Genomic DNA, 27,394 nt, shown 5'->3' on the forward strand with positions numbered 1-27,394 from the left:
GTTAGTGTATTTCGAGATTAGGATTTGTCACTTCGATTGTCGGAGAGGTATCTCTGGGCCCACTCAGTAATGCACATCAATATAAGCCTTGCAAGCATTGCATCTAATGATTTAGTTGTGGGATGATGTGTTACGGAACGAGTAAAGAGACTTGCCGGTAACGAGATTGAACTAGGTATTGAGATACCAATGATCGAATCTCGGGCAAGTAACATACCGATGACAAAGGGAACAACGTATGTTGTTATGCGGTTTGACCGATAAAGATCTTCGTAGAATATGTAGGAGCCAATATGAGCATCCAGGTTCCTCTATTAGTTATTGACCGGAGACATGTCTCGGTCATGTCTACATAGTTCTCGAACCCGTAGGGTCCGCACGCTTAAAGTTCGATGACGGATATATTATGAGTTTATGTGTTTTGATGTACCGAAGGAGTTCGGAGTCCCGGATGAGATCGGGGACATGACGAGGAGTCTCGAAATGGTCAAGACGTAAAGATCAATATCTTGGACGACTATATTCGGACATCAGAAAGGTTCTGAGTGATTCTGGTATTTTCGGGAGTACTGGGGAGTTACAGGAATTCGTATTGGGCCTTAATGGGCCATACGGGAAAGGAGAGAAAGGCCTCAAAGGGTGGCCGCACCCCTCCCCATGGGCTGGTCTGAATTGGACTAGGGAGGGGGGCACCCCCTTCCTTCCTTCTCCTTTTCCCTTCCCTTTCCTTCCCTCCTACTCCTACTACTTGGAAGGGTTCCTAGTTCTACTAGGAAAGGGGGAATCCTACTCCCGGTGGGAGTAGGACTCCCCTAGAGTGCGCCATAGAGAGGGCCAGCCCTTCCCCCTCCTCCACTCCTTTATATACGAGGGCAGGGGGCACCCCAAAGACACAACAATTGATCTCTTGATCTCTTAGCCGTGTGCGGTGCCCCTCTCCACCATAATCCACCTCGGTCATATCGTAGCGGTGCTTAGGCGAAGTCCTGCGTCGGTAGAACATCATCATCGTCACCACGCCGTCATGCTGATGGAACTCTCCCTCAAAGCTTGGCTGGATCGGAGTTCGAGGGACGTCATCGAGGTGAACGTGTGCAGAACTCGGAGGTGTCATGCGTCCGGTACTTGATCGGTCGGATCGTGAAGACGTACGACTACATCAACCGCGTTGTGCTAACGCTTCCGCTTTCGGTCTACGAGGGTACATGGACAACACTCTCCCCTCTTGTTGTTGTGCATCACCATGATCTTGCGTGTGCGTAGGAAATTTTTTGAAATTGCTACGTTCCCCAACACGTCCCCCTGTCGAACCAGCAAGGGGCCTCCTGGTCCCATATGTGGCCAAGGATATCCCGCGACATCTTTGGCGCGCCAGGTAGGGCGCTTGCTTGCGCGAACCTGAAAGTGTGCGCAGCGCGTCATCTTAATCGCCGTCTTCATCTTCGGCGGCGCCCTCGACCATGGCGCCTAAGAAGAAGAAGTCCGGCCCTTCGGCCCATCCGTCCACCTCGGAGGCTCCGCCGCCCGCAGCCTTGGGCGCTTCGGAGGATGCGGAGGCGAGCGAAGACATGAACACTGTTGGGGGCTTGGTTGGAGCAGGTGGGGCCATCGCCACTCCCCCTGCGGCCAACACGAGGGCTGCAGATGTCGGAGGAGAACCGCATCAACATCGCTCGGCGGTCGTGCTCTGCAAGATGTGGGCGAGGGGGTCGCTCCGTCTGCGCCCTCTCCTCCCACTGATGGGCATAGCCGCAGCAACAGCGCTCGGTCCGAGGTGAGCCATCGCCCTCCGGCCACCCCCACCGCGGGAGCGACCACGGCCCGTGTCCCGGACAAGTCGACCAAGCTGCTGTGCTCGGCGGAGCTGCTGACCCTCGAGCACCACCGCCGCATGACCCCGCTGCCTAGATGGTCGACCCACAATACGTGAACGCGGCACCACCACCATCGTCGCTGCTGGCGCCATCAGGAGCTAGGCAGCGGTGCGGCCGGCATCATCGACATCCATGCCAAGCACTGCCATGGAGGCTATGGCGCGAGCTCAGTTGCTGCTAAGGTTTCCACCCACGGCTAAGCAAATGGATGAATGGCGTGCCACCATCCAGAGCCTGCTCAGTTTCGCCGAAGATGGGGGCTCACGATGAGCCAGCCCGCCACGATGTCCCCAAGCAATGGCAACTGCCCATACTACTGGCCTAACGGAGGGTGTTGTCCCCACGGTGCAGTCCCCACCACGGTAGCCAACATGGGCGCAGCTGAATCAAGACCCCGATGACGTCTTGATGGCCTCTTCCGACCCTCAAGCACGTCTAGGCCAACGTCGAGCCTCGGAGGATAGGCGACGGGGAGATGTGTGCGTCGACATAAATCGACGCCACGACGACCTCCGCCAGACCGATGGGTGTGACGGCCTCAACATCGACGAACCTGCGCTCGGTGTTGGCGGGTGCCTACCTTTCGAGGTTGGCTGCCCTTCCTTTACACGAGAGTTGCAGCAAGTCCATTGGCCGTCCGTTCGCATGTTCAAGCCAGAGATACCTGAGAAGTATGATGGAAGGTTGAACCCCGTAGAGTTCCTGAGCATCTACACCATTGATGTTCAAGCTGCTGGGGGAAGAGATGAGAAGGTGTTCTCCAACTACTTCCCATTGGCCCTCAAGTCCAACATGAGGTCCTGGCTGATGCACCTACCGGAGAACTCCATTTCGTCTTGGGCGAACATGTGCCACGAGTTCATCGGTGCCTTCACCGGTGGCCACCAAGAGCCCGGCAGACCCAGCCACTTGCAACTTCTCCAGTAGAAAGAACGAGAAACTCTCCATAAGTATTTACAGAGATTCAATAAAGTTCATAGGAATATTCCAAATATCCATCCGGCAACCGTTATAGCAGCCTTCCAGTCCAACGTGCACAATCGTCGCATTCGTTCTAAGATGAATGTGCAATTGCCCAAGACTGTGAAGGAGCTATACACCCTGGTGGATAAGTGTTCTCGGATGGAGGAAGGATTGAAGTTGCCCGGAGAGGAGGATTGCATCAACATTGATTCCGAGGATCAAGATGAATCAACTAGCCAGAGAAAGGGCAAGAAGCGCAATAAGAAGCCAAGGGATAAAGCAGTAATGACTATGGAAGGTTCGGGCACATCTAGTACCGGCAAGAAGACTAAGGCTGAGGCCCTCGGCAAGGAAGTTGCCGCTTGCACAGCCTACCGAGAAGCCGCTGCCGCTGAGACAGCTGGGAAAGGTGATGGATCGTACTGCAAGATCCACTGGACCAAGGGCCATGATCTTCAGGAATGTTACCAAGTTGAGCAGCTTGTCAAGAAACAGAGGGCAGAATATGGAAAGCGTGATAAGGAAAAAGGTCAGAATGCCGCTGGCGGAAGGGGCCGAGGCAGTGAAGAAAATCTCCCCGACAAGCCCTATCGAAACCAAGGAAAACCCGCCAGGGGTAAAGAGAAAGAAGTTTGTGATGATGGGAGTGATGAAGGGAATGAAGAGGAAACTAATGAGCAGGAATTTCAGAAGGCCACTAACGCCCTATGTGTTGATGGGGTGCATCTTTGCACACCTCCCACCACCAGCTCAAGCGATGGGCATGAGAGATCAATGTTGTGGAGCCAGCGCTAGAGGCCCGAAAACCGCTCAAATGGTCCCACATGCCAATCATCTTCTATGAGGAGGACCACCCTAACCGCACCACCGCGGTAGGATGCTTGCCTTTGTTGGTCTCCCCAACAATTCGCAACCTCAAGGTCACAAAGATGTTAGTGGATGGCGGGGCCGGTTTGAATCTGATTTCCCCAGCAGTCATCGGCAGGCTTCAGATGGGAGAGGAAAAGCTAGAGGTTATCGGCACGTTTCAAGGAGTTAACCCCGGCAGGAGTCATCCTAAAGGGAAGATTACGTTGCCGGTGACGTTTGGAGGAGAACTAAACTACCGGACAGAGAAGGTTGTGTTTGACGTGGTTGATCTCCCCCTGCCGTACAATGGGATTCTAGGACGCCCTGTAACGCCCCGAGACCGATGTGCCAGGTGTCCTCCAGTTATTCGCTGTTTTTTCCTTGTCATTTGCTTGCGTGTTGCATCGTGCCATGTCATCATCCACATTGCATCATCATGTTTTCGAAACTTGCATCCGTCCGGGTTCCCCCAGTTCCATCCGTTATCCGTTCTGAGCCTAGACACACTTGCACGTGCCCGCGGCATGTCCGAAATAGTATTTTATAAGTGGCCGGAAAATGTTCTCGGAATGGGATGAAAGTTGGCGTGCGATGTTGTTTTGTTGTCAGTAGGCCGCTTGCCAAGTTTCATCGCGTTCGGAGTCCATTTAACGCCCCAACGGATAACTATAGCGGCAGTATAGCCGGCCTAACGTCGGACGTGTTTGGTCTCCGAAAACTGTTGCTGGGTATCCCTCTCTATTCTCTCCCGCAGCCCTCGGCCTTCTACACAGTCACAACCATCCCACCTAGGCCTACCTATTCCCCCTCTCGACCGGATCCATCGGTCGCGATCAGAGGCTCCGAAACCCATCCTAACCCCCCTTGCCTCTGTGGTCTTTTGTCGGAACCCCTCTCCGCACAGTTCTCAGACCCCCTCGCGTGTCCAAAAACTTTCCCGAACCCGACCAGACACTCGTGACCGTTGAGTCTGGGTCGTCATCCAACATCCCTAATTTCGTCTTTGTTTATTTGTTGTACTCGCCCACCCTATTTATCTCGAGCGTTTGATCTAAATCAGAGGGTCAATCTAGCCCCTTCCTAAATTTCTTCTGCTATATAAGAGACCAACCCTAAAAATTAGGGAGATGTCCCATCCTCCCAGCCGCCGCCACCCACCTACCTTTTCTTCCTCGGGATCCCCTCTTTCCCCCCGATCCAATCCCACCAGCCGGACGCCACCCATGGTCTCCCCTCGATCCAACCCCCCTCTGCCTTCATGTCCGTTCTTGATCGAAGGCCCGAGCGAGAAGAGCTCGCTCCCGAACCAGCGCACTCCTCGGCTCCTCACCGAGCCCTGCCTCGTCGCCGGAATCCAGCGTTGTTTCCACCAGCACCTCCGGCCTCCTCTGCTTCACTTCGAGAACAGGACGCCAGCCGTCCTCCTCGACCACCTCGCGTCGCCGCCGCCGTGCCGGAGATGAGTGTCCCGCGTCCATCTCTTCTCCCTTCTTCCATTCTTCTTCCCCTCCCTCACATCTCTCTCCCTCTGTCTGCTCGTACCAGGGAGCTCCGACGCCTCGAAGCTACAGCGCCGCCGTCGAGTCGCCACTGCCTCGAACTCTCGCCGCGCCCGTTGACTGCCCCTGATCGGCGCCCTCTTTCGTGCGTGGCACCGCGCCAGAAAGCCGCTCGCCTCCGACCGTTTTCCCCGCTATCAGGTCTAGCACCGCGCCCCCACTACATCACTGCCCACGTCGGCCCTTCTCTGTCTTGCCTTCGCCATGAGCCGCCCGACCCTGCTTCCACCTCGTTCTAGCCGGAGCAATGAGCCTTCTCTTTCACCGCGTCAAGTTCTGCAGCTCTGCCCGTCGCCGCTGCTGCCTTGCTTCGTCTGAACCTTCCTCCCCGTCGCCAAGTCCGCCGTTCAGAGCCCTTGTCGCTGCGCCCGCCTGGATCCGGCCTGGATCCGTCGCCGGTGACCAACTCTGTCCAGTTCCGGCCAGCTCTCGACAGGTCCCCATCGAGGACGTCTCTCCAAGTCCCTGCTGCTGCTGGGGGACATCCCCTGTTTTACCGTCGCTGTCGTTCTTCTTTAGAAACGAGCGGTAGCAGCTCGCCCGCTCTCGCACGTTGACCAAGCGCAGGGCTAGCAAGCCCAGTCCAGTCCACCGGCCTGCTATTTCCACCGCCTTGGGCCAAGGCCCACTGGGTGAGAACCCCCACCGTGCACTGTTGGCCCAGTCCGATTCGGCCCGCCTCTGTTTTTATTTCAGATCTGCAATTTGTCTATTTTCCAGAGAAGAGCATTTTTTGCAGGAAAGCCCTTGTGGATCATGCATATAATAACTCACAATTGGTGCATCGGATAAAATAAATTATATATGAAAGTTGCTTAGAATTTTGTGTAGTTTCATAATATGTCATTTTCATCCATGTTTAAAATGCTTAAAATGAAGTTTGTTTAAATTTGCTTAAATAACTTGCTAAAATGATTTAATTCATAACTAAATAACCGTAGCTCCGAATTAAATAATCTTTATATGTAGATGGGGTAGAATTTTTCCTAGTTTAACATGGTGCCATTACTTTGTATGTTTAACAACTCTAAAATATGGTTTAGGGCAGGTGAGTACCAAACCTAATATATGCATATGGGGATTTACCGGAATTGTTGTTTGTTGTTTCGGCCCCATTTAAACTTGCCTAAATGTTTAGTTTACTTATGCTTCACCTCTTGCCATGTTAATCAACATTTAATTTTGTTGGGTACTTAAACAAGTTCGGACCAAATAAGTCACGTGGTGTTACGTCAATATGCAACGGAGTTGCATATTGAGCTCCACTTAATTTGTAGGATTGCTTGTGCATTTTGTCATGCCATGCCTCATTAAACCGGACATGCATCATACTTGATTGTGCATCATGCCATGATTATGTGGTGGTTGTTTACCATGATTGTTTGCTTCTTTCCGGTGTTGCTTCCTCGGGTTGGTTCCGATAACGTCGTGTTGTGAGGATCCGTTCGACTACGTCCGTTTATCTTCTTCATGGACTCATTCTTCTTCCTTGCGGGATTTCAGGCAAGATGACCATACCCTCGAAATCACTTCTATCTTTGCTTGCTAGTTGCTCGCTCTTTTGCTATGCCTATGCTGCGATACCTACCACTTGCTTATTATGCCTCCCATATTGTTGAACCAAGCCTCTAACCCGCCTTGTCCTAGCAAACCGTTGTTTGGCTATGTTACCGCTTTGCTCAGCCCCTCTTATAGCGTTGTTAGTTGCAGGTGAAGATTGAAGTTTGTTCCTTGTTGGAACATGGGGATGTTGTTCCTTGTTGGAACATGTTTACTTGTTGGGATATCACAATATATCTTATTTAATTAATGCATCTATATACTTAGTAAAGGGTGGAAGGCTCGGCCTTATGCCTGGTGTTTTGTTCCACTCTTGCCGCCCTAGTTTCCGTCATATCGGTGTTATGTTCCCGGATTTTGCGTTCCTTACGCGGTTGGGTAATAATGGGAACCCCTTGACAGTTCGCCTTGAATAAAACTCCTCCAACAATGCCCAACCTTGGTTTTACCATTTGCACTAACAACCTACCACCTTCCCTTGGGTTCTGCAGACTCAAGGGTCATCTTTATTCTAACCCCCCCCCCCGGGCCAGTGCTCCTCTGAGTGTTGGTCCAAACTAGAGTCCTGTGCAGCGCCCCCTCGGGGAAACTCGAGGTTTGGTTTTAGCTGTATGGAGAGCTCATCTGAGTGTGCCCTGAGAACGAGATATGTGCAGCTCCTATCGGGATTTGTCGGCACATTCGGGCGGTGTTGCTGGTTTAGTTTTACCCTGTCGAAATGTCTTGTAACCGGGATTCCGAGTCTGATCGGGTCTTCCCGCTAGAAGGTCTATTCCTTCGTTGACCGTGAGAGCTTGTGATGGGCTAAGTTGGGACACCCCTGCAGGAATTTGAACTTTCGAAAGCCGTGCCCGCGGTTATGGGCAGATGGGAATTTGTTAACGTCCGGTTGTAGAAAACCTGAAGTTGACCTTAATTAAAATGCATCAACCGCGTGTGTTGCCGTGATGGTCTCTTTCCGGCGGAGTCCGGGAAGTGAACACGGTGTTGGAGTTATGCTTGACGTAGGTTGTTTTAGGATCACTTCTTGATCATACTTTTATCGACCGTGCTTTGCCTTCTCTTCTCGCTCTCATTTGCGTATGTTAGCCACCATATATGCTAGTCGCTTGCTGCAGCTCCACCTCTTACCTTTACCTTACCCATAAGCTTAAATAGTCTTGATCGCGAGGGTGCGAGATTGATGAGTCCCCGTGACTCACAGATACTTCCAAAACCAGTTTGCAGGTGCCGATGTTACCGAGCAGGTGACGCAACCAAGCTCGAGGAGGAGCTCGATGAAGATCTTGTCCTTTATGTTGTTTCGTTCTAGTTGATCAGTAGTGGAGCCCAGTTGGGGTCGATCGGGGACCTTTGTCGCACTTGGGGTTCTTCTTTTATTTTGGTTCTGTAGTCGGACCTTGATTGTATTTGGATGATGTAATGCTTTATTCATGTATTGTGTGAAGTGGCGATTGTAAGCCAACTATGTATCTCTTCCCCTTATGTATTACATGGGTTGTGTGAAGATTACCTCACTTGCGACATTGCTTTCAATGCGGTTATGCCTCTACGTCGTGCTTCGACACGTGGGAGATATAGCCGCATCGAGGGCGTTACACGCCCGGCCCTAGACAAGTTCATGGCAGCATCCCACTATGCTTATAACACCCTGAAGATGCCTGGGCCACTGGGAGTCATCACTATCCCATCAGATGAGAAGGATGCAATTATCTGCGTGGACAAGATGTACCGGGATGCAGTCGCAGCAAAGGCTGCGGCAGCAACGGTTCCCACCAAGGAAAGTAAAGGAAAGAAAAGGGATTGTAGGACCTCTGGCAAGGAGTCCGGGAAGCGTGCCCCCTCCGAGTGCACGGCACCCATTGACAATGTGTCGAAGTGTTCCAACAGCAAGAGATCCAAGGTTGCTGCACCCCAAGTGAAGAAGGTCCCGGCAGGGCTGGCTGGCGTGATGGTACTTTCACCATCGGTGCCACCCTTGATGACAAATAGGAAAGCACGCTCGTTGCCTTCCTGCAGGCGAATATCGATGTGTTTGTTGGGGAATGCAGTATTTCAAAAAAATTACCTACGATCACGCAAGATCTCTCTAGGAGATGCATAGAAACGAGAGGGGAGAGTGTGCCTACGTACCCTCGTAGACCGAAAGTGGAAGCGTTTAGTAACGCTTTTGATGTAGCCGAACGTCTTCACGATCCAACCGATCCAAGTACAGAACGCACGGTACCTCCGCGATCAGCACACGTTCAGCTCAGTGATGTCCCTCGTACTCTTGATTCACGCTCGACCTTTCGGTCTCAGTGTTCCGAGGCCATATCTGCATATGCTAGGCTCGTCAAGTTTAACCTAAGTATTCTGCTTGTGCAAAACTGGCTTGCACCCGTTGTGTGTGAATGTAGAGCTTATCACACCCGATCATCACATGGTGTCTCGGCACGACGAAGTTTAGCAAGGGTGCATACTCAGGGAGAACACTTACACCTTGAAATTTAGTGAGAGATCATCTTATGATGCTACCGCCGTACTAAGCAAAATAAGATGCATAAATGATAAACATCACATGCAATCAAAATAAGTCATATGATATGGCCATCATCATCTTGCGCCTTTGATCTCCATCTCCAAAGCACCGTCATGATCACCATCGTCACCGGCTTGACACCTTGATCTCCATGTAGCATCGTTGTCGTCTCATCAACTATTGCTTCTACGACTATCGCTACCGCTTAGTAATAAAGTAAAGCAATTACATGGCGATTGCATTTCATACAATAAAGCGACAACCATATGGCTCCTGCCAGTTGCCGATAACTTTTAAAAAACATGATCATCTCATACAACAATTTATATTATCACGTCAGGACCATATCACATCACAACATGCCCTACAAAAAGAAGCTAGACATCCTCTACTTTGTTGTTGCAAGTTTTACATGGCTGCTACGGGCTTCTAGTAAGAACCATTCTTACCTACGCATCAAAAACCACAACGATTTTTCGTCAAGTGTGTTGTTTTAACCTTCAACAACGACCGGGCATAGTCAAACTTGATTCAACTAAAGCTGGATAAACAGACACCCACTAGCCACCTGTGTGTGAAGCACGGTGGTAGAACCAGTCTCATGAACTTGGTCATGTAATGTCGGTCTGGGCTGCTTCATCCAACAATACCGCCAAATCAAAGTATGACATGCTTGTAAGCAGTATGAATATTATCGCCCACAACTCTTTGTGTTCTACTCGTGCATATAACATATACGCATAGACCTGGCTCGGATGCCACTGTTGGGGAACACAGTATTTCAAAAAATTTACCTACAATCATGCAAGATCTATCTAGGAGATGCATAGCAACGAGAGGGGAGAATGTGTCTACGTACCATCGTAGATCAAAAGTGGAAGTGTTTAGTAACGCGGTTGATGTAGTCGAACGTCTTCACGATCCAACCGATCCAAGTATCGAATGCACAGCACCTCCGCAATCAACACACGTTCAGCTCGGTGACGTCCCTCGTACTCTTGATCCAGCTGAGGTCGAGGGTGATTTCCGTCAGCACGACGGCGTGTTGACAGTGATGATGAAGTTACCGACGCAGGGCTTCGCCTAAGCACTACAACGATATGACCGAGGTGTATAACTGTGGAGGGGGGCACCACACATGGCTAAAAGATCAACTTGTGTGTCTATGGGGTGCCCCCTTCCCACGTATATAAAGGGGGGATGGAGGAGGAGGCTGGCCAAGGGTGGCGCGCCCAAGGGGGGGAGTCCTACTCCAAGTAGGATTCGCCCCCCCCCCCCCTCCTTTCCTACTTCCACAAGGAGAAGGGGGGAAGGAGTAGGAGAAGAGAAGGAAAGGGGGGCCTGGCCCCCTAGCCCTAGTCCAATTCGGTTTGGGCTAGGGGGCGCACGCCACCTCTTGTCCTGCCTCCTCTCTTCCACCACTAGGCCCATGAGGCCCAATAACTTCCCGAAAGGGGGTTCCGGTAACCCCCAGTACTCCGAAACTTATCCGAAACAACCTGAACCATTCTGGTGTCCGAATGTAACCTTCCAATATATGGATCTTTATGTCTCGACCATTTAGAGACTCCTCGTCATGTCCGTGATCTCATCCGAGACTCCGAACAAACTTCGGTACATCAAATCACATAAACTCATAATACAAATCGTCATCGAACGTTAAGTGTGCGGACCCTACAGGTTCGAGAACTATGTAGACATGACCGAGACACATCTTCGGTCAATAACCAATAGCGGAACCTGGATGCTCATATTGGTTCCTACATATTCTACGAAGATCTTTATCGGTCAAACCGCATAACAACATATGTTGTTCCCTTTGCCATCGGTATGTTACTTGCCCGAGATTCGATCGTCGGTATCATCATACCTAGTTCAATCTCGTTGTCGGCAAGTCTCTTTACTCGTTCCGTAATGCATCATCCCGCAACTAACTCATTAGTCACATTGCTTGCAAGGCTTATAGTGATGTGTATTACCGAGAGGGCCCAGAGATACCTCTCCGACAATCGGATTGACAAATCCTAATCTCGATCTATGTATTCACCCAGTTACGTTGTGACGTTTGATGGCACACTAAGTGTTCCTCCGGTATTCGGGAGTTGCATAATCTCATAGTCATAGGAACATGTATAAGTCATGAAGAAAGCAATAGCAATAAACTAAACGATCATAGTGCTAAGCTAATGGATGGGTCTTGTCCATCACATCATTCTCTAATGATGTGATCCCATTCATCAAATGACAACACATGTCTATGGCTGGAAACTTAACCATCTTTGATTAACGAGCTAGTCAAGTACAGGCACACTAGGGACACTCTATTTGTCTATCTATTCGCACATGTACTAAGTTTCCGGTTAATACAATTCTAGCATGAATAATAAATATTTATCATGATATATGGAAATATAAATAACAACTTTATTATTGCCTCTAGGGCATATTTCCTTTAGTGTTTGCCTGGTAACCATCTGATATCCCCGGTGTTCCTAGGGAGGTAATCGAGCACCATCTTGCTGTCTGCCCACATGCCAGACCTATCAAGCAGAAAGTCCGGAAGCAAGCCTTGGAGAGGCAGCAGTTCATTGCCGAGGAAATCAAGAAACTGGAGGCAGCTGGTTTAGTCAGAGGAGTACTCCATCAAACATGGTTAGCAAATCCAGTGGTAGTTCGAAAGGCTAATGGGAAATGGAGGCTTTGCATTGACTTCACAGACATCAACAAGGCTTGGCCGAAGGACCCATTTCCCTTGTCACGTATTGATCAGATTGTGGATTCCACCTCAGGGTGTGATTTTATTTCCTTCCTGGACGCATACTCCGGATATCACCAGATCTTCATGTCCAAAGAAGATGAAGAGAATACATCATTTATCACCCCATGTGAAACATAGAAGCTTATATGGATGATATTGTGGTCAAGACCAACGATAAGACCACTCTTATCCAGGATTTAGAGGAGAAGTTTGCTAATCTGCGCAAGATCAACTTGAAGCTTAATCTAGAGAGGTGTGTGTTTGGAGTCCCCTCCGGCTAGCTACTTGGTTTCTTCATGTCCCATCAGGGGATCGAAGCTAACCCCGACAAGATCAACGCCATCGAGAAAATCCAAGCACCAAGGACAGTTGAGGATGTGAGACGCTTGACGGGATGCATTGTCGCGCTAAGTAGATTCACTTCCAAGTCTGCGGAGCGTGCCATGCCATTCTTCAAAATTTTGAAGAAGGCAGTGCCTATGAAGTGGACCCCAGAAGCATATGCAGCTCTGCAGGAGTTGATGGCCTACCCGTCGTCTGTGCCTACCTTGGTTGCACCTAAACCCCAAGAGTCGTTGTTGATGTACTTGGCGGCAACCAACCAAGTGGTCAGTGCGGCCTTGGTAGCACAGCAAGAAGTAGATGAGGCAGAAAGTGGACAATAACGGCAGAGTCGGAAAAGGATCAGAGCAGCAGTGAGCACGGCAATGAGAACAACCCCAGGACGCGGCAAGGAAGAAGGTGGTGCATCGCCAGTGTACTTCATCAGCTCCTTGTTGCAGGGGGCTAGATCGAGGTACTTTTGCATGCAAAAGTTGATTTTTGGTCTCATTATGGCCTCAAGGAAACTGCACCACTACTTCCAAGCCCATGAGATCACGGTTGTTGCTCGTTTTCCATTGCAAAGGATACTTCAAAACCCTGAGGCTGCTGGCAGAATAGTGGAGTGGGCTTTGGAGTTATCCAACTTTGGTTTGAAGTTTGAGAGCACATCAACCATTCAGAGCAGGGCGATGGTAGAGTTTATTGCAGAATGGATGCCAACCACTGATGAGGAAGTGACAGAGACAGCTATCCCTGGCAAGGAATCACCCCAAGAATGGATTATGTGTTTTGATGGTGCTTTTTCCCTACAGGGTGCAGGGGCTAGCGTGCTTCTTGTTGCTCCCTCCGGGGAGAACTTGAAGTACGTCGTCCAAATGCACTTTGCCCGGGAAGAAGCCACCAACAATACAGCTGAGTATGAAGGGCTCCTTGCCGGGCTCAGAATTGCAGCAGAATTGGGAATCAAGAAGTTGATCATACAAGGAGATTTGCAGCTTGTGGTGAGACAAGTCAACAAGGATTATCGAAGCCCATTGATGGAAGAATACATCGAGGAAGTGAGGAGATTGGAGGAGCACTTTGACGGGTTGCAAATAGAGCACGTACCCCGTGTGGAAAACAGCATAGCTGATCACCTGTTAAAGTGTGTTGCGTAGAAGCTTCCTGTGGAACCAGGAACTTTTGTTCTCTGTCTCTATCAACCCTCCATATCACTAACCACAATGGCTCGGAAAAGGAGAAAGTTGGACTACGATAAGCCTCTCCCGATCGAGCCATCCGCTCCCGGCAAAGACCCTGCCGGAAACAACTCCTCACAGCCTGCCGGACCACCCCCTCCAGTCGGTCCGATGGACCCCGTGAACGAGGCTGGTGCTCCCGCAGCCGAGGAGGTGCCGTTAGTCCTCGTTGCCGATCCCCAGGCTCCAACTTGGGCAAGGCACATTGTGTGCTTCCTCCAAACCGGAGAGCTTCCCGGCGACCAAGACGAAGCTGAGAAAGTAGCTCGGAGGGCCCGTATGTATCAGTTTGTTGATGACAATCTATATAGAAGGAGGCCCAACGGTGTGAAATTGAAGTGTGTCTGCCAGGAAGATGGAAAGAAACTGTTGGCTGAGATTCACAGAGGAATGTGTGGTTCACACATTGGATCAAGGGCATTAGTTGGGAAAGCATTCCGGTAAGGATTCTATTGGCCCACGGCCCTCCAAGATGCGGTCGAGCTCGTCACGACATGTGAAGCCTTCCAGTTCCATTCCAAGAGAACACACCTACCTGCCCAAGCCCTTCAGATAATCCCTTTATCATGGCCATTTTGGGTCTGGGGGCTCGATATCCTCGGCCCCTTCCCCCGAGCAATCGGGGGCTCTGAATTCTTGTTCGTCGCTATCAACAAGTTTACAAAGTGGTCGGAAGTGACTTCCGTGAGAAACGTGACTACTCAATCAGCTATCAAGTTCTTGAAAGAATTGGTGTGTCATTTTGGAGTTCCGGCAAGGATCATCACCGACAACAGCACCCAATTCACGAGCCATGTCTTCATGCAATATGTTCGTACCCTCAGATGCAAGATCTCGTTCACCTCTGTGGCACACCCCCGGAGCAATGGACAAGTTGAGAGGGCAAACACTCAAGTGTTGTGTGGACTCAAGACAAGAACTTTCGATACGCTGCAGAAGCACGGCAGGCGGTGGATCAAGGAGCTGTCAGTAATTCTCTGGTCCCTCAGAACAACACCTAATCGAGCTACCGGGCAGACTCCCTTCTCCCTGGTCTACGGGTCAGAAGTAGTTATCCCCACGGAACTCATTTACGGGTCTCCTTGAGTGCTTCCCTATGATGAAGTAGTGCAAGATCAGCACCGGTGTGATGATGTTGTGCTACTTGAGGAGAGCCGTCTCCGGGCTGCTACGCATGTTGCACGCTATCAGCAAGCCCTGAGTCGTTATCACGGCCGCGGGGTTCATGCCCGATGTTTTGAGGAAGGTGACCTTGTCCTTAGGCACGCTCGGTCCGCCAAGGGTACAAACAAGTTGTCACCGAAGTGGAAGGCCCTTATCGGGTGGTACGAGTCACCAGACCCAGCGCAATCCGTTTGGAGACCAGAGATGGCACTTAGTTGCAAAACTCATGGAATATTGAGCATCTCCGCAAGTACTACCCGTAAGGCGCGAGGCTGTCGGGCATTGCCCGACAGCCACCCTTTTGTACAGGCCTTGCCTTAGCTGCATCTAACCCCTTGTACAAAGTCGGGGCGATGACCCCGTGCAAGAGAAGATAATGAAGTGTTGTAGAGGGGGGCCCCCAACTAAGATTGCATGCATGCATGAGCACACCAAGATCACTGCATAAGCATCTCATGAGCATCTGCATATGCATATAGATAGGATTGCATCCTGCATTCATTCTCATCTATATGAAGTTGCAGGTTCTTGCCATGAACTTGGCTTCGACAAAGGGCGAGAAGATTGCACGGCATGATGGTCCCTGGCAAGGCCAAACAGATAAGTTTTATCTCTTGTCCATTAGTGTTCTGTAAAGCTATGACTTTGCATGAGAAAACCTCGCCCCTCCTTCGAAACTTAGGTGCTCCCATCCATGACTCGAACGTTGCTTCAGTCAGGATGGTCACAGTTGCCTTTGGTAAAAAAAGGGGGGAGCTGGCAGGGGGCTGGCCCCTCTGTCTGTTCCCTGGTAGACGTAGCTCTCCGGTAGACAAAGAGGGTGTTGGCAAGATATCCTCTCGGGGAAAACTCGTTTATTTACATTAAAGAGGCATTCCACCTCTGCATGGACATACACATGCACTAGTTCCCAACAGAGCTTATCTTTTTCATTCATATGCTGATACAAGTACAAGCATTACAAAACACAAAGATGGACTCGAGAGATTACATTATTTGAATTAAAATTTGGCGATTGCCTACAGATTTAAGATTGAAAAAAGATAAGTGCCCTGTAATCCCCTCTTTTTGTTTTCCCTCCTTCAGGCACTGTGGCGGAAGGAGGAAAAGACGAGAAAAGGAGCGCCCAAGCAGGAGCCCACCCTGATCCCGTCAGGGCCTGTCGGGCATGGCCTGACAAGACCGGGAGTGGCGAGGCTCCGAAGGAGGAGCGCGAGGAACGGGGCGGCGTTGAGATTGCCAGCGATCTCCAGCCCCGCCTCCCGGCCGAGCCTTGAAGATATCAAGAGATTCACCACGCCAAGGACCAGGCTCACTCCCTGAGCATCAGCACCAGCATGGGGCGATAATAGCCCCAAGTAGGAGCCTGGGGGCTGGCCCCAGGCTCTTCTCTTCGACATCGCCAATAGAAGCAGAAAACAAAGGAAGAAGAGGAGCAACACGAAGGTGGATGACTCCGGCCTCCTCCGCCCCTCCCTTTTATAGGCCGGGCGAAGGAGGGCAGCTGCTCCATCAACGGGCGGCCATCGTCCTCCTCCACCAATTCAAGGCAGGTAGGCCCTCTCCAAGATGCTCTCCCACGCCACGCGCCTCCATTACCTACCCCACGTGATGCATGCAGCATACGTGGCCAAGGATAAGGGTGCCCAGTGGGAAGAGTAAATTGGCAGTTTCTACCTCGTGCGTTAAAGTCATTCACGGGCCATTACTAGAGCGGACCCACCACTATTGGCTTTACGCCACGAGCAGGGAACCCGGAAACTGGCCCGAAATCAAGGCTAATGAAGTAGCAATGGAAATCTCAAGGGGCCGGCCTCTTCGGCAACCCTGCCTGTACACTTATTAGGCCCTACCCCGACGACACTCAGCAGCGTGTTCGGGGCAAGCCCGGGGGCTTCTGTTGGTGCAACAGACCCTGGGTCTATTGCCCAGACTACGCACAGCCACAAGAGTAGAATTGAAGCATCGGCTCGAGTCAGAGATTGAAGGACCAAGAGATTTGAAGAACCAACATGCAGCTCATAGGGATCAAGATCAAGCCAGAGGATCAGTATATCGGTAAGAGAAGGGACTCCCTTGCCAGGCAGGCGAGCCTGGCAAGGGGCAAGGCCACGTCAGAATCAAGCAACCAAGGCACCCCGGTAGGGCCTGCCGGGGCTCACGGAGGCAAAACCACCCCACCAACCACTCAAGCACGACCCATGTCGTCAATCAGTGCGGTGTTAAGCCGCAAGGCGATTAAATGGCAGCCATTCACCACATGGTGGCCGTTTCCTACAAAAGGGACATACAGATGACACCCGTCCTATGACGTGTCAATCAAACAAGCACGGAGCTGGCGAGATAGCCCGGCAAGCCTTGTCGGGCAACCAGTGATGTGACACTAAGCAGTGCATTTAATGTACCTTGTCAGCCCGCAGAGTTAGGTATGATAGCACTAATCATATCAGTGGACAATGACCACTTTGCCATTGTGGTGACCCCTTAATCTATAAAAGGAGGCCCATGGCACCCGTAGGAGGGGTTAGACAAGTGGAGGAACCCACCCCCCATACGCGCGTAATCGCTGCTGCCATATGACGACCCCTGCCGGGCAAGTGTACTGTGTTGCATTATCCACATTCCACCATCAATCCACTAAAGCAGGAGTAGGGTTTTACGCCTCACGGCGGCCCGAACCTGGGTAAATTGCTTGTGTGCTCTCTGACGCACTGCCGCGCACTGGTCTGCTCTTTGTGCAATGTGACGTCCCCCTGTCGAACCAGCAAGGGGCCTCCTGGTCCCATAGGTGGCTGCGGATATCCTGCGACACCACCATTCATAATTCGTTCATACATGTCACTCTTGATTCATTGCACATCCCGATACACCGTCGGAGGCATTCATATAGAGTCATATTTTGTTCTAAGTATGGAGTTGTAGTTCTTGAGTTGTAAAGTAAATAAAAGTGTGATGACCTTCATTATTAGAGCATTGTCCCATGTGAGGAAATAAAAAAAGAGGAAAGGCCAAATAAAAAGAGAAGGCCCAAAAAACAAAAAAACAAAAAATGAGACAAAAAGAGAGAAGGGGCAATGCTACTATCCTTTTACCACACTTGTGCTTCAAAGTAGCACCATGATCTTCATGATAGAAAGTCTCCGATGTTGTCACTTTCATATACTAGTGGGAATTTTTCATTATAGAACTTGGCTTGTAAATTCCAATGATGGGCTTCCTCAAATTTCCCAAGGTCTTCGTGAGCAAGCGAGTTGGATGCACACCCACTTAGTTTCTTTTTGAGCTTTCATACACTTATAGCTCTAGTGCATCCGTTGCATGGCAATCCCTACTCACTCACATTGATATCTATTGATGGGCATCTCCATAGCCCGTTGATACGCCTAGTTGATGTGAGACTATCTCCTTCTTTTTGTCTTCTCCACAACCACCTTCTATTCCACCTATAGTGCTATTTCCATGGCTCACGCTCATGTATTGCGTGAAAGTTGAAAAAGTTTGAGAACATCAAAAGTATGAAACAATTTCTTGGCTTGTCATCGGGGTTGTGCATGATTTGAGTATTTTGTGTGATGAAGATGGAGCATAGCCAGACTATATGATTTTGTAGGGATAAGCTTTCTTTGTCCATGTTATTTTGAGAAGACATAATTGCCTTGTTAGTATGCTTGAAGTATTATTGTTTTTATGTCAATATTAAACTTTTATTTTGAATCTTATGGATCTGAACATTCATGCCACAATAAAGAAAATTACATAGATACATATGTTAGGTAGCATTCCACATCAAAAATTCTGTTTTTATCATTTACCTACTCAAGGACGAGTAGGAATTAAGCTTGGGGATGCTTGATACGTCTACAATGTATCTATAATTTTTCATTGTTCCATGCTATTATATTATCTATCTTGGATGTTTTATATGAATTTATATGCTATTTTATATGATTTTTGGGACTAACCTATTAACTTAGAGCCGAGTGCCAGTTTTTGTTTTTTCCTTATTTTTGAGTTTTATATAAAAGGAATATCAAGCGGAGTCCAAATGACCTGAAACTTTACGACAATTTTTTTGGACCAAAAGAAGCCCACGGAGTACCGGAGATGCACCAGAGGAGTCACGAGGCCTCCACACAGGTGGAGGGCACCCCCACCCCCCTAGGGTGCGCCCTCCGACCTTGTGGGCCCCTCATGTATTCCCTGACTTGTTCTCGACGCCAACACCTCTTGTATATCCCCAAACCTCCATAACAGAACAGAAATCAGGAGTTCCGCTGCCGCAAGCGTCTGTAGCCACGAAAAACCAATCGGGAGCCTGTTCTGGCACCCTGCCGGAGGGGAAACCATCACCAATGGCCATCTTCATCATCCCGGCGCTCTCCATGATGAGGAGGGAGTAGTTCACCCTCGGGGCTGAGGGTATGTACCAGTAGCTATGTGTTTGATATCTCTCTGTCGGTCTCGAAACCAGCGGATCTCGGGTAGGGGGTCCCGAACTGTGCGTCTAAGGTGGATGGTAACAGGAAGCAGGGGACACGATGTTTTACCCAGGTTCGGGCCCTCTTGATGGAGGTAAAACCCTACGTCCTACTTGATTAATATTGATGATATGGGTAGTACAAGAGTAGATCTACCACGAGATCAGAGAGGCTAAACCCTAGAAGCTAGCCTATGGTATGATTGTATATTTTTTGTTATCTGTCGACTAGCCTGGCCTCGGTTTATATAATGCACCAAAGGCCTAGGATAACAAGAGTCCTAGCCGAATACGCCGGTGGGGAGGAGTCCTTGTCTTGATCACCAAGTCTTGTGGAATCTTCCTTGTATGCGGCAGCTGTCCGGACTGGCCCATGAGTATACGGCCATGGGGGTCCTCGGCCCAATCCAACTGATCGGGAGACGATGTGATGAGTACCCCCTAGTCCAGGACACCGTCAGTAGCCCCCTGAACCGGTCTTCAAGTTAGGGACACTCCTCGATTCTTCCAAACTGTTCTTCATCTTCGGTTGCCGGTCTTGAAAACTGGTTCAACAAATCATCTCATCTTCGATCTTGAGGATCGCCGAAATGCATTCGACGAGTTTACACATCGGGTATCCGAGGAGCCCCTTTAAGTTTCCGGCCTTTATCAATGCCTTGTTATTTTTATGCCACACCTCGGGTTTGAAGTTGTTCCCGGGAGGCAGTGTCCTCTTGCGTCCGAGCTCTAACGTCGGACTGCATTCGAGGTATCTTTTGCAGCCGAGCACCAATGTCGGACTGCTTCCGAGCTCTAACGCTAAAATATATCCGAGCTCCAACGCCGGACTGTGTCCAAGCTCCAACGCCGGACTATATCCAAGATGTCATAGATCATCTTGGTCCAAAAGAGTTGAAGGAGTTTAGCCAAGCTTAATGCTGGAAATGCCCTCTATGGAGCCAGCCACTAGCGCCCGAGCTTTATGCCGGACTGCTTCCGAGGTGGTGCACCACCCCGACTGTGGGCCAATTTTTTGTCAATATTTTTGATTGGTGCGATTTATTCTCTACCGAGATATATAGCTAGTAGCCCTCAAGGTGTGTACCGGTCTAAAACCCGAGATGCACCTGAAGGATGACGTAAGACCGCTGATCCCAGTAGCCGCTGAGACTCGGGTTGATTTGCAAAATCGGCCTAAGGATCAAGTCCTAGCTCGGCAGAATACTTCGGGACACAAAAAGCGGCGTGCTTAGTCCTCGAGACTCAGGTTGGGTGCGGCCGACCAACCTGACGATCAAAATCTCGTCGGAAACTGTATTGCACTTAAAATTTTCTGCATTGAACAGGCAATCCAGTAGCCCCTGAGACACTGGTCGGGTGGCAACACCACATCAGGGGATCGATGTGCCCCTTTAATATTTGTAAATAATAAGCCCGAAGCCCAGTAGCCCCCGAGCCTTAATGCGGGCACGGGTGGCCGAATTAAGGATCGATATCCATAGTAAAATCACAAATTATGTGTAATGACTCTATGTATCCAAGTACTTTACGTCATTAATGCCAGGATCCGCATTGTACAAAACTTTGTTGACCGACCATCGGCTTCCACCTCCTCAGCCAGTAGCCGAGGAGTGTTTGTCCTACTTTATAAAGCCTTTATGAGGGCAAAGATTTACGACAAACAAGGCAATCTGGCCATACGGTTTTATAAACAAAGGTATGCAGAGAGATATGTTATATTACTGTTTAACATAAGAAATGTCTTCCAAAGAAAATAGTCCCGCTATCGATTCCTTTCTTTGGGTTGTCATGCTAAGCATGATCATGAAACCTCAGCTCCAATGTAAGAGCAAAATATCGAGGATTTAGTTTGGGAGGCCAGGTAATAGCCCCTGGTAGTGTTCGGCGACAGTAGAGGTCAAGCCGTAAACACTTCGGCCATTGTTATGAATGGCCTGTCATTTAACACCGTCATCGGATCGCTGACCAGTTTACCGGGATTTGTCACAGACAGTTTTCGGCTTTCTCCATTGAGGTGCTTAACCATGTGAGTTGGAAGCACAATCGCAGTGGTTCTCCCTTTGCGCGCCTAGCCGAACAAAGCGGAACGTAGGAAGCAAGTGTAGGAGTCGGGCAACCCAACTATTGACCGAAGACACAATTCGAAATCGATGCATATATAGCAATATCCGAGAATGTTTTTGCCGAATCTCTAAAGGTGTCCGGCATTGCACTGTGAGACTTGTGCTGGAAACACACAAATAGTTTAAAAGTGCCAAAAAGCTTGGAAAGCCAAAAAACGTCAGTAAAAACATGACGTCCGAACAAGATCAAGTGTTCGGTGCCAATCCGAAAATTGGAAGAGAAAGAAAAGATTGTGCTTCTGTCATGTTTTGACAACGACCAAGAAGAAAACATATTTACAGCTCATATATAAATTTTAAGAGCCCCCAAGTGACTTGGGTAAGAATTTTATGTATAATGATTGTATGTACCGAAGTACTTATATCATATTTGTGTTCACCCGAACTTTAAACGCGTCTTAACCGACCATCGGCTTCTCCCTCTTCGGCCAAGGGCCGAAAAGTGTCATGTACTCCACCTGTCGAGAGTATCGACGGTGTTTTCGATGAACACGCAATCAGGCCATAAGGCTATAACAGACAAAGCGCACTCAGGGAACTTATGCTATATTACTAATGAAGTGTAAGAAGCATCTTCGAAGAAAATAGTACCCCCACCGATACCTTTCTTCGGTGCTCATTATTACTATGAGACTTGTGCAATAGATTTTTTGTACTCATCAGTTCCGTTGTGTGCCGACCATGATTGAAAACAATAAGAGTGCTAGCTTTCGGCTTCACCCAGTCTGAGGTCAGAGCTCGGAGGACCCAGTCGTGACAATCGCAGAGGTGCTCCCTTTACTCCCTAGCCGAACAATCGGGAACGTAGGGGTAAGCACAGGAGCCAGGCAACCCAGCTTGCAAATCGCTTAAGTCAATATGGTGCATATTGTGGCATAATACACGAACAAGGAATGAAGCCGTACAAGTATAATCATATGCAAGAGGAAAAAGCTTCATGAAGGAAGCCCCCGAGTAAATGGGGTATTTGAATTTGCATGCCACAAACAAAGTTTTGACAAGGATATTTTTTACAAGCAACTTTTTTCCAAAAAAAATATAATGCTTGGTCGAACCGAACACAAGTTAAAAAATAAAACTTTGAGCATGAAAGCGACTTAGCTGGTTAATGTGTTCGGCATTGATGACGCGGTCCGAGCTTGATGCGGGACAAGGTTCCATCCCCCAAGCCGGTCCCGAGGTGGCGGAGCGGAAAGCTCGACACGCTGAAGTGGTGACATAGCACGGTCAATGCAGACCGACAGAGTGGCGCCGAAGTCCCCGGATCATTTTCCTGTGCACAAAAAATAGTGCAAACCGGAGATAATAGTAATAATGATAATTAAAAAATCGTTGCATAATAAATAATTTATGCAAAGTGAGTAATAAAAGAAATATGGCCTGGCGCCGAAGTCAATGTCGATGCAGGGCGTCGGCGTGATGCGGTAAGGGCGTGGCAAAGCCTGAATTCACAGGTCGGTCCGAGTTCCGGATGTGGCGTTCGCTGGACTATGTACGGAAACTGACCGAACCACCACGCGACCTCGTTAATGCGGCCATCATTTGATAGACCTGTGTACAGATGATGGACAAAACAAAGTAATAATTCCTTGGGAAAAATGAACCCAAACAAGCAAAAAATACTAGGATTAATAGCACCTGGTTTATTTGTTGTAGCAATCCGAAGAAAGGTGATTCCCAAAATTGGGACTCGATCCGCACACCCATTGCCTGATGGGCGATAAAGCGACGGTATGTCGAGGCTGGCAAAGGTTGGCTCGCCGAGGCAAAGCCCTCGGTCCAGCTAACATGACGGAGCTGGTCGGCTAGTGACGCTGAAGTCTCCGGAGTAGGTTGATGAAGAGATGGCGAAGCCCCCGGTCCAGCCGAGATGTCAGCCGATGAGTCGAAGTAGGTCGGCGTGATGGACACCAGCTTGAAGAAGCAATAGTGCGGCCCTGCCGATGCAGGTCGTGACGTGGTCGATGTCGGCTTGATGAAGTGACCATGCGGCGATGCCGGTATGCCCGCTCCGTGTAATCCCTGGGGCGGCGATGTTGGTGATGATTTATCCTTCGCGATGCCAGACTCTTGTTCGGCTTGCCGAGATGATGCTCCGAAGAAGTTGAGCTCGGCTCAACAAAGTGACGACGTGTCTAGCGCAGGTCGGCAGCCTTGGAGCAATATCGCCGGACTGGTTTGACACTAGCATGATGATGAAGGCGACCTCAGGGGAGGCTTAAAAATTTGCGGGCGCGTGTTTAAAAACAATGCACAATACCCTAGAAGAGAATTCCTCTAAAAAGGTTGTCCAATGTCACGTTCATAAAGAAACATGAATTCGGGTCGGATCCGTATTCGTGCAGAAAACGGATCTGAAAATTGATCCACTCATCGGAAGGTTCCCGGAGTTTGAACCGTCGGATCGAGCTGAAATTTGGAGGGGTGGTAGATATGGGAATTCTACAGTAGATGAAGGGTTGAATCTTCCAAAGGACCTCCGAGCTAGGCTCGGGAGACCACGCCCTAAACTCATCCAGATTCCCGTCCAGATTTGACAGGGCTCCGGTATATCGTAGATTGTCAGAGATTCCTCCATCGGAACTCGACGAAATTTTGCATGGCTGTTGTAGACTCAATTCCGCACAATTCCACCAAAGGGATCATCAAAGCGATGCTCTAAGAGGTGGTGGCAGCAGATACAAGTTTGTTGTTCGGAAAAACAGCACGGTCGCCCGAGGGCAATGTTGACGTTGAGCCCCCGAGCTCCATGGATGATTCCTCCATGATCTTGATAGAGATCGGAGTTGATGTTGATGAAGGCCCTCGTCCGAACATGACGATCGGAGATGGAGCACGGTCCTCGGTCGAGCCAAGGTGACCAGTCGAGCCGGCGACGAAGATGCCGGCATCGCAGTTGACCTGCAGACGAGCCATCGATCCTTTTGCCGATCACACAGCGGAACTCTCAATGAAAGCACCAATGTTGGTGTCAAAACCGGCGGATCTCGGGTAGGGGGTCCCAAACTGTGCGTCTAAGGCGGATGGTAACAGGAAGCTGGAGACACGATGTTTTACCCAGGTTCGGGCCCTCTTGATGGAGGTAAAACGCTACGTCCTGCTTGATTAATATTGGTGATATGGGTAGTACAAGAGTAGATCTACCATGAGATCAGAGAGGCTAAACCCTAGAAGCTAGCCTATGGTATGATTATATATTTTTTATTATCTATCGACTAGCCTGGCCTCGGTTTATATAATGCACCAAAGGCCTAGGATAACAAGAGTCCTAGCCAAATACGCCGGTGGGGAGGAGTCCTTGTCTTGATCACCAAGTCTTGTGGAATCTTCCTTGTATGCGGCAGCTGTCCGGACTGGCCCATGAGTATACGGCCATGGGGGTCCTCGGCCCAATCCAACTGATCGGGAGACGACGTGATGAGTACCCCCTAGTCCAGGACACTGTCACTCTCTCTCTCTCTCTCGTGTTCTTGATTTGGCACGATCTTGATATACCACAAGCTTTGCTACTATAGTTGGATCCTATGATGTTTCTCCCCCTCTAACTTCTTGTAGTGGATTAAGTTTTCCCTTTGAAGTTATCTTATAGATTGAGTCTTTAAGGATTTGAGAACACTTAATGTATGTCTTTGATACGTCCATTTTGCATTTGTTTTCTTACTGTTATTTATGATGTTTTTATCCATAATAATGATTTTTGGAGTAATTCTAATGCCTTTTCTATCATAATATGCAAGGTCTACACAAAGAGGGAGAATTCCGGCAGCTGGAAATCTGGACCTGGAAAAGCTACATCAGGCCACCTATTCTGCACAACTCCAAACAAGCTAAAACTTCATGGAGAATTTTTATCAAATATATGAGGAATATTGGAGAAAATAACTACCAGGTGGGCACAGCCCACTTGGGCGCCAGGGAGCCCAGGCACGCTCTGGTGGGTTGTGCTCACCCAGGCCCACCTCTGGTGCCCATCTTCTGGTATATAAGTCATTTTGACCTGGAAAAAAAGGGAGGACTTTCGGGACGGAGCGCCGCCGTCTCGAGGCGGAACTTGGGCAGGAGCACTTTTGCCCTCCGGCGGAGCGATTCTGCCGGCGGAACTTCCCTCCCGGAGGGGGAAATCATCGTCATCATCATCACCAACAACTCTCCCATATTGGGGAGGGCTATCTTCATCAACATCTTCAACAGCACCATCTCATCTCAATCCCTAGTTCATCTCCTCTGTTCAATCTTGTTGTCGGAACTATAGATTGGTGCTTGTGGGTGACTAGTAGTGTTGATTACATCTTGTAGTTGATTACTATATGGTTTATTTGGTGGAAGATTATATGTTCAGATCCAATATGATATTTAATACCCCTCTGATCTTGAGCATGATTATCATTTTTGAGTAGTTACTTCTGTTCTTGAGGTCACGGGAGAAGTCATGTTGCAAGTAATCATGTGAACTTGATATGTGTTCGATATTTTGATAGTATGTAAGTTGTGATTCCCTTAGTGGTGTCATGTGAACGTCGACTACATGACACTTCACCATATTTGGGCCTAAGGGAATGCATTGTTGAGTAGAAATTAGATGATGAGTTGCAGAATGACAGAAGCTTAAACCCCAGTTTATGCGTTATTCTGTAAGGGACCGATTGGAACCAAAACTTTAATGCTATGGTTAGAATTTATTCTTAATACTTTTATCATAGTTGTGGATGCTTGCAGGAGGGTTAATCATAAGTAAGAGGTTTGTTCAAGTAAGAACAACACCTAAGCACCGGTCCACCCACATATCAAATTCTCAAAGTAGCGAACACAAATCGAACCAACAAGGTGAAAGTGACTAGATGAAATTCCCATGTACCCTCAAGAACGCTTTGCTTATCATAAAGGACCATTTTGGCATGTCCTTTGCCTCAAAACGATTGGGCTACCTTGCTGCACTTTTGTTACTACTATCATTACTTGCTCGTTACAAATTATCTTGCTATCAAACTACTCTGCTACTTACAATTTCAACATTTGCAGACATTACCTTGTTGAAAACCACTTGTCATTTCCTTCTTCTCCTCATTGGGTTCGACACTCTTACTTACCAAAAAGAGATAAAATTGATCCCCTATACTTGTGGGTCATCATTCTTGCATGTGCTTATCTGTGGTGACAATGGGATATTCACGTGATCTACTTGATGTATGTTTTGGTGATCAACTTGCGGGTTTGGTGACCTTGTGAACTTATGCATAGGAGTTGGCACACATTTTCGTCTTGACTCTCCGGTAGAAACTTTGGGGCACTCTTTGAAGTTCTTTGTGTTGGTTTTAATAGATGAATCATGAGATTGTGTGATGCATATCGTATAATCAAACCCGCGGATACTTGTGGTGACATTGGAGTATCTAGGTGACATTAGGGTTTTGGTTGATGTGTGTCTTAAGGTGTTATTTTAGTACGAACTCTAGGGTTGTTTGTGACACTTATAGGAATAGCCCAATAGATTGATCAGAAAGAATAACTTTGAGGTGGTTTCGTACCCTACAATAATCTCTTCGTTTGTTCTCTGTTATTAGTGACTTTGGAGTGACTCTTAGTTGCACGTTGAGGGATTGTTATATAATCTAATTATGTTATCATTGTTGAGAGAACTTGCACTAGTGAAAGTATGAACCCTAGGCCTTGCTTCTAAGCATTGCAATACCATTTTCGCTCACTTTTATCATTAGTTACCTTGCTGTTTTATATTTTTGGATTACAAAAACCTATATCTACTATCCATATTGCACTTGTATCACCATCTCTTTGCCGAACTAGTGCACCTATACAATTTACCATTGTATTGGGTGTGTTGGGGACACAAGAGACTCTTTGTCATTTGGCTGTAGGGTTGTTTGAGAGAGACCATCTTTATCCTACGCCTCTCACAGATTGACAAACCTTAGGTCATCCACTTGAGGGAAATTTGTTGCTTTCCTACAAAACTCTATAGTTGG

This window comes from Triticum urartu, chromosome 1A (genome assembly GCF_056163025.1).
Source record: "Triticum urartu cultivar PI428250 chromosome 1A, HENAU_Tu73, whole genome shotgun sequence".
NCBI classification, from domain to species: domain Eukaryota; kingdom Viridiplantae; phylum Streptophyta; class Magnoliopsida; order Poales; family Poaceae; genus Triticum; species Triticum urartu.